The sequence below is a fragment of the Microtus oregoni genome, unplaced genomic scaffold (assembly GCF_018167655.1).
Source record: "Microtus oregoni isolate MIOR12 unplaced genomic scaffold, Mior012 000025F_ref0000491, whole genome shotgun sequence".
Classification (NCBI taxonomy): Eukaryota; Metazoa; Chordata; class Mammalia; order Rodentia; family Cricetidae; genus Microtus; species Microtus oregoni.
Window position 1 is genome coordinate 35,310,751 of NW_024543084.1, and position 7,077 is coordinate 35,317,827.

The window sequence follows — 7,077 nt, forward strand, 5'->3', positions numbered from 1 at the left end:
ACATGTGAACACTTGTGTGAAAGAGAGCATTTTCTACCTGTATAGACCAGAGGAGGATGTTGGCTAACCTGCTTGACCATTCTTATTACCTATTTTTTTCTGAACCTGGAGCTCACCATTTCTGTTCAGCTGTCTAGCCCGGCAGCTCCTGTCTCAGCCACAAGTGCTAGGGCACACAAGCCACGTCTGACTTTTACATAGGTGCTGAAGACAGAATTTCAAATCTTTGTTCTCATACAAACATTGTTCTTATCCACTGAGCCAACCAACCAGTCCCTCTATGTCCTTCACAGTGGACATCCTGGCTTTGCTTGCCAAAGAAGTCTCTGATACTCCTTGACCCAGCTTGGCAGTGTCACCATTGTAACTATCAACTTAGGCTGTCATTGTTCAACATGAGGCCCAACCCAGGCATTAGATGTCATGGCAATCACATGTGGCATTTGGGGTTAGAAAATACGGGAACTAAGATGTAGAGAAGATAGAACTCTAATGACATGCTGCCTTAGGTCAGAAAATGAGGGTATAAACTGGGCGGTGATGGTGCACGCCTTTAATCCCAGCACTCAGGAGGCAGAGGCATGTGGATCTCTGTGAGTTCGAAGCCAGCCTGGTCTACAAAGCTAGTTCCAGGATAGGCTCCAAAGCTACAAAAAAACCTTGTCTCAAAAAACTTAAAATAAATAAATTAATAAAAAGAAAATGAGGGCATAGACACAAATCTTCCTCCATCCGAAGACTGAGAATTCATCTTCTTTTCTGCAGTAGCAAAAAAGAAAAAAAAACTACTAAGGAGACCCTCCATCACTTGATTTACTACAGGCTAATAAACCTGTCCAGGAGTTGATGTTTCCCAGGCCTCTCACAGTTAGTATATTCAAAATCGAACACTGACTATGTCATCCCCTGCCCAGCATGTTCCTTATATGCTTTGTCTCTGTTTATGGTACCAGCAGCATCCTCCCCACTGACCTGTGGTCAGAGCCTAGAGGCCATACGTCCAGAGCCTGATATCCCCACTGCCCAACATTGATTCCTATCATCTTTACTCACACGTCAGCCACCGCCTCCTCCTTGTGTTCTCTACATAATAAAATAAATCCATGGAGCAAACTTTCCCCCATACTGTCTATGAGGCAAAGCCTCATCCTTTCCCGCAAGGCCTCCTCTCCAACCTTGTCTTGCCCCTCTCTCCTCATCTGACTCTCCTAGCTGGCTTCCCATTTTTTCAGATTTCACAATAATAGTCACTTCCAAACCCCTTTTCTTTCCACCTCATTGCCTTCTTTTCCAGAATGTCTAGCCCTGGCCACGATGTGCAATCATTTCTTCACCTGCAGCTGTGCTGAACAAGCCACTTCCTTCATTTCTTTAATTCCTTAACAACAGGGAGTTTAGTTGCTTTCCCAACTCAGACCCTTTAATGCCTAAAATTAGTACCCAACAGACTGAACAAACAGCTAAGGGGATGGACAGCCATATGGTATTCAAACACCCTTCTGGCTTTTATTGGTAGAGCAAAGGGTCATATGGGCATAACTAGAATTCTGGGGGAGGGGGGATGAGTGCCATGATTAAAGGATGCAAAGAATTTGAAAGGCCTACAGGAAGTGGGAAAGAAGCTAACTAAGGCTTGGAAGGTCAGAGAGAGGTTCTTGGGGAGAATCATTCCCATAGGGGGTTCAGTTTCCTAAGGATTGCTCATTTGAAGGGGAAAGGCCTACAGGCACCCTTGCTCAGCAGTAGGAAGCCATGCAGTGCCGGGGTGAGGTGACTGCCCCAGTGTTGGGGTTGGAAATGCTGGAGACCGCTAGCATTCAGGATCACCCCCTTTCGTCTAACTTTGGAAAATAGCCTCTTAGGTTTGCGTCTTGAGGGTGAAAGGGGAAAAAAAGTGTCTGGGAAGTTTCTCTCTCTTCTGAAAGGTTTATCCGTAGCTTGCCAGGATAGCTGCATTTTTTGGACAATATGGGCCACATCTGGCTTTCAGACTCTCATTGAGATTGCCATGGTTCTTAATTAAGCATAATACTGGCATAAACAATATAGTCACGGAATGCTGGCGATAATAGGAAGGGCATGCTGGGAAGCATCAGGCATGGACTGTATAGCTTTAAAGGATGATTTTTATCAAAATGCGGAGCTGGAGGTTCTTTCCGTTATTTGTTTCTTTAGTTATTCTGAATCACTGGTGTCATTGCCGGAGCAGACGACAGGGCTGCGGTCTGTTAGAAACCGCTGTTTCAGACGTGCCTCTTCTGCATCTCGGCCCTGTCCAGCCTCATGCTTACATTAACGGTAACTACTCACCGGCTTTTTACATTTCTTTTCTGTTCCTTGAATCCATCTTTCAACTGTGTTAGCCAGTGTTTCTAACAAATGACTATAGCATGCCTGCAGCATGGGAGATACAGATCTACTTACTGTGTTATCTCACCAAGACGCTCCTGGGGAGAGGGGAAGAGAATCACCTTTTCACCTCTAGATTATTTGTATCCAGTAACATCTGCTTCTCTTGTAAATGCTCAACAACCAGTAGAATGAATGAACGCAGGAGAGACAAACAATTCTCACCCTTTTACCCTGGATGTGAGATGGAGGGTGTTGGTTTCAGAAACTCGTTAGGCAACACACGGAACTAACTAATGGAATAATGGATTTGTTGCAGATGCTCTGAAAAATCGGGGCGGGGAGCGTTAGAGTAAGAGATTAAAGGTAGAGACATTCCTCAGGCTTAGATTGTACCACTCTTTGCCTCCTTCAAAACTGAGGAATTATCATTAGCCAGCGTTTTGTTACCTGTTTCCTTAATTGTTACAGCTGTTATTATTTCAAATCTGGGATTAAAAGCTTATTAGCCCTTAAGACACTAGTTAAGGCTCGTTAGTCATCGTGACGGCAAGCAGGTACCTGCCTGTGTTCCGGCTCTTTGCATTGCCGTATATGGTCCATGCTCGTCATCAGACATGACAAAGGAAAGAGTAGGCCGCGAAGGTGGCTTTCTCACCACTGCGGTGTAAGAGTCACCGGAGACCTTGTCAAAACCCAGAGAAGCTGGGTTCCACCCTGCTGTCCGCCATGGTTCTGACTGACTATCTCTGGGTTGAGCCTTCAGAATTTGTAAATTCAGAATTTTTAACGAGTTGCTACAGAGCCCTGCTGCCCAGTGAGCTGGTCCAAACTGCCTCGCTAATTTAAAAGTGCCGGAGAATTGCCTTGGCATCTTAAAATGCACATTCTGCTTCAGTGGGCCTGGGCTAGGCATGTAGGTACTCATTTCTTTCTTCTTTTTTTTTTTTTGTTTCTTTTTAAGTACCTGTGCATGAGTGTGCACGGATCTATGTGCACATATGTGGGCATGCATGGAGGCTTTGAGGTACTGCATTCGTGTCTCCTTTTTTGTTTCTGTGTATACTTGTGTGGGGTGTGCGTGGATATCTGTGTACATGCGTGTATATGCACGGATATACATATGTGTGCATATGAGCATGACTGTTTATGGATACATGTGTGTACGTTCATATATGTGCACATGTGTGTTGGTGTGGATATGTGTATTGCGCTGTGTGGGTGTGTGTGCATACATGTTCACATGACTGTGGATGCTGGACGCTGATGTCAGATGACATCTTCCACAGCCCTCCACATCATTTGCTCAAGCACGGTCTCTCACTAAACCCGTAGCTTACTAATTTGATTATGTAGCAAACCTAAATTGCTGTAGAAATCTTTTGGATCCACCTTGCACACCCACCCTGCTTCTATATGTGGATGCTGGGCACCTCAACTCTGGTCCTCTTCCTCAAGCTGCAAATGCTTGAGGAAGCATCTCCCCAGCCCTGACATTCTGCACTGCTAAAAAGTTCCTAAGCAACGGTCTGATGGTCACCGTTGAGAAGTTCACCTCTCTGGCCAAATCTGAAATCACGGTAAATGCTTAAAACTATTGCTACCCTAAGGTCAGGCCTCAAGCTTCTGCTTCAGTCAACTGTGAGGAGAGGTTAGAAATGTATTTTTTTTATGAGTTGTCCCATAAGCAATTAGTGCTACAACCACGTTACATGCTTAGAAAGAAACTGAAGTTGAGAGAACTAATTTGTAGGCTCTTCATGTGGATACTGATAAGAGATAGAACTGATAAAAACACAAGACAATATCGTTCTCTTTTCTGTTCCAATTTCACTGTTTGAAAGATGAAATATATATATGTGTGTGTATACATACATATGCATATATATACATATATATGAAACCTTTCAGTGATTTGTGGGGTTTATATTTATATTGTCTGTGGCACATGACGTGGCAGACAGAGCAGGGTGGTTCTTGTATTCTGCAAGATGTATTACATTAACTAATAAAAAACATAGAGAAACACAATGAGGCCCTATTTATGATTCAGAAATAATTTTTAATTGTTCAGTGTGTGTGTGTGTGTCTGTCTGTCTGTCTTCATGGAAGGTTGCACAAGTGTGTTCATGTACTTCCATGCACTGTCCAGAACGTAAGCTCAGGTGTGATTTTCTGCAATACAGGAATCATGAACTTTATTTCTGAGATGCAATCTCTCGATAGCACTTGGAGCTGACATATTAAAAGAGAGCAGCAAGCCCCAGGGCCAGCCTCCTTTCTCCCCCAGTGCTGGAGTCACAAGCATGGAGCACCCCTTTAAATGAGTCCTGGGGATCAAACTCTCACCCTCATGCTTGCGCACAGGCGCTGTGTTCGCTGGACTATCCATCTCCACGGCCCATGCCAAGTTTAGGCTTTTTAAAAAGTAGACTGGAAAGATATAAAATGCATAAAAATTATGTATGATTTTCTTCTTTTTCTGAGGAAGATGCCTGTTTCGTTAGGAGTCAAGAGGGAATTTGGTATGTGGTGGGGGAGTGACGGATTTCATCCTGAAGAGAAAAAGAACATGGGGGGAGCTCTTAATGAAGCCTAGGCGCAGAGGGAGGGGGAAAATAAAGGCGGAGACTGCATGGGGAGTAGATGGGGAGCAAGAGAGGACAACTGATCACCCCACTTAAGGAAGAGAGAGAGAAAAGAAAGGATGTTTGGGAAGGATGTTTCTTAATGTAGAAAAACACATACACGTGCACGCGCACATACACATACACACACGCACACATAAACACACATACACACGCACACATGCACACACATACACACACATGCACACATACTCACACACACACACACACCATACTCTGATCATTTCCAAGAACTCACAGAGACCCAGGCTACTTTCCAGTGTTCTCTGAACTTAACACGTGCTTAGTCTGGAGGCAGCGCATACTAACTCAAGATAACCTGGAATCCAGTGACAACCCGTTAGCTTGACATTTATTTCCCCTCTATTATCTTCTGACGTCAGTGGTTCCCTTGAGCATATATCTTCTGTCCATTTCGGCCTTTGAAATAAATATCCAACTGGGAATCAAATGCCCTTCACAAAGCATTCCCAAAACGGGTGCTCTGAACTGCGGGAGAAGGGAGGCTGTGGAAGTGGTAGGTTAAGTGTGCGCATAGAGATTCTTACTGCTAACATACAAAAAAAAGGTGTGTGTGGGAGGGTTGACTCTTTTACATCAAGGATCTCCAGCCTCATTCAGTCAGGAAACAGGGAAGCCAACTAGTAACTGCCACTGAGTGGAGGTATCGGTGAATGCCAGTAACCTAGCACTGCAGAGTCTGCGGCAGGAGGCTCAAGACAAGCCTCAACTACATTGTGAGACTCTGTCTCCAAAACCCCAAATTTAGCCTTAGAACAGTATTGTAGACAGTTTCAGATGCTGCCTTGTGTAGTAGTTCAATGTCAAGTTTTTCTCATCTCTAGTCATTTTCTACTACAACATGGAAAGAGGGTTTTCATAGCAAAAGAAAAAAAGCATGTGGGGACCAGAAGAGGGGATCAAGGAAAAAAATCTAAAATTAAACCCCAGCTGTGTACTGTAGCCTGAGGCAGACCTTGCTTTCAATCCATAGGAAGTCCCATTAAGTCTCCAGCAGAGTGGGTCACCATAATGGGTAATAGCTCAGGGCTTCCTTCTACCCTGTAAAGTCCAGCATTTGGGGAAGGTACACAGTCTTCCCAAACCTAGGCTGCACCTTCATCTGGTGCAATAAGAAAGCTCTCCCTTACAGGGCATGGTGAACAGTAAGGGGACAAGGAAAACCAAAGGCAGCTGCCATCATTAAAGCATCCGCTGGCCAAGTTTCAGAGTATGAATGTTTGAGAAAGTTTACTTGGAAAGCATGGGAATTCCGAGATATTGCAATAACGCCACTGACATTTTGCAGTATATGTGCACACGTGTAGACACAACTCAGAACTCGATGTTGGCAAATATTCATATTTTACTGAGCAGTGAAAGACGGGAAAGGGCTTGGCGAGGGATGTGTCTACTGCACAAGGGTGAGAACCTCTGTGGAGGTGCTGAATGCTCACATCGCGAGAACCCGAGGTCATGAGCCAGATGTTCACCGCTCACGTAAAAAGCTGGGTGGGGCAGCATGCACCTGTCACTCCAGCAGAGAAAGGCTGGTGTTGGTGCTCCCTAGCCAGCCCATTTAGCCTTAATAAGAAATTCCAGGTTCAGTGACAGACTCTGCCTCACAGAATAAAGTAGAAGGCTGGCGAGATGGCTCAGTGAGTAAAGGTACTTCTGCCCAAGTCTGGTGATCCCAAGTTTGGTTTATGGAACCTATTGTGAGAGGAGAGTAAAGACTCTTGATAGCTGACCTCTGACCTTCACATAAAAAGCATGGCACAGACGTGCCCACACTCAGATACACGGCTCTTACACACTCTCACGTGCATACACATATACTCACAATAATATTAATAGTAGTAAAATAATAGAATAGTAATAGAAAAGGAAGAAGAGAGAGGGTGAGGGGGGATGGGAATGGAGAAGGAAGTTGTTTAAAAGAAAGCAGCGTGTGGTTATAAAGAGAGCTGAATGTTGCGCTGCATGCAGACTTTTAATCCCAGCACTTTGGAGGCAGAGGCAGGATGCTCTTTGAGAGTGCAAGACCAGCCTGATCTACATGGAGAGTTACGGGTAAACC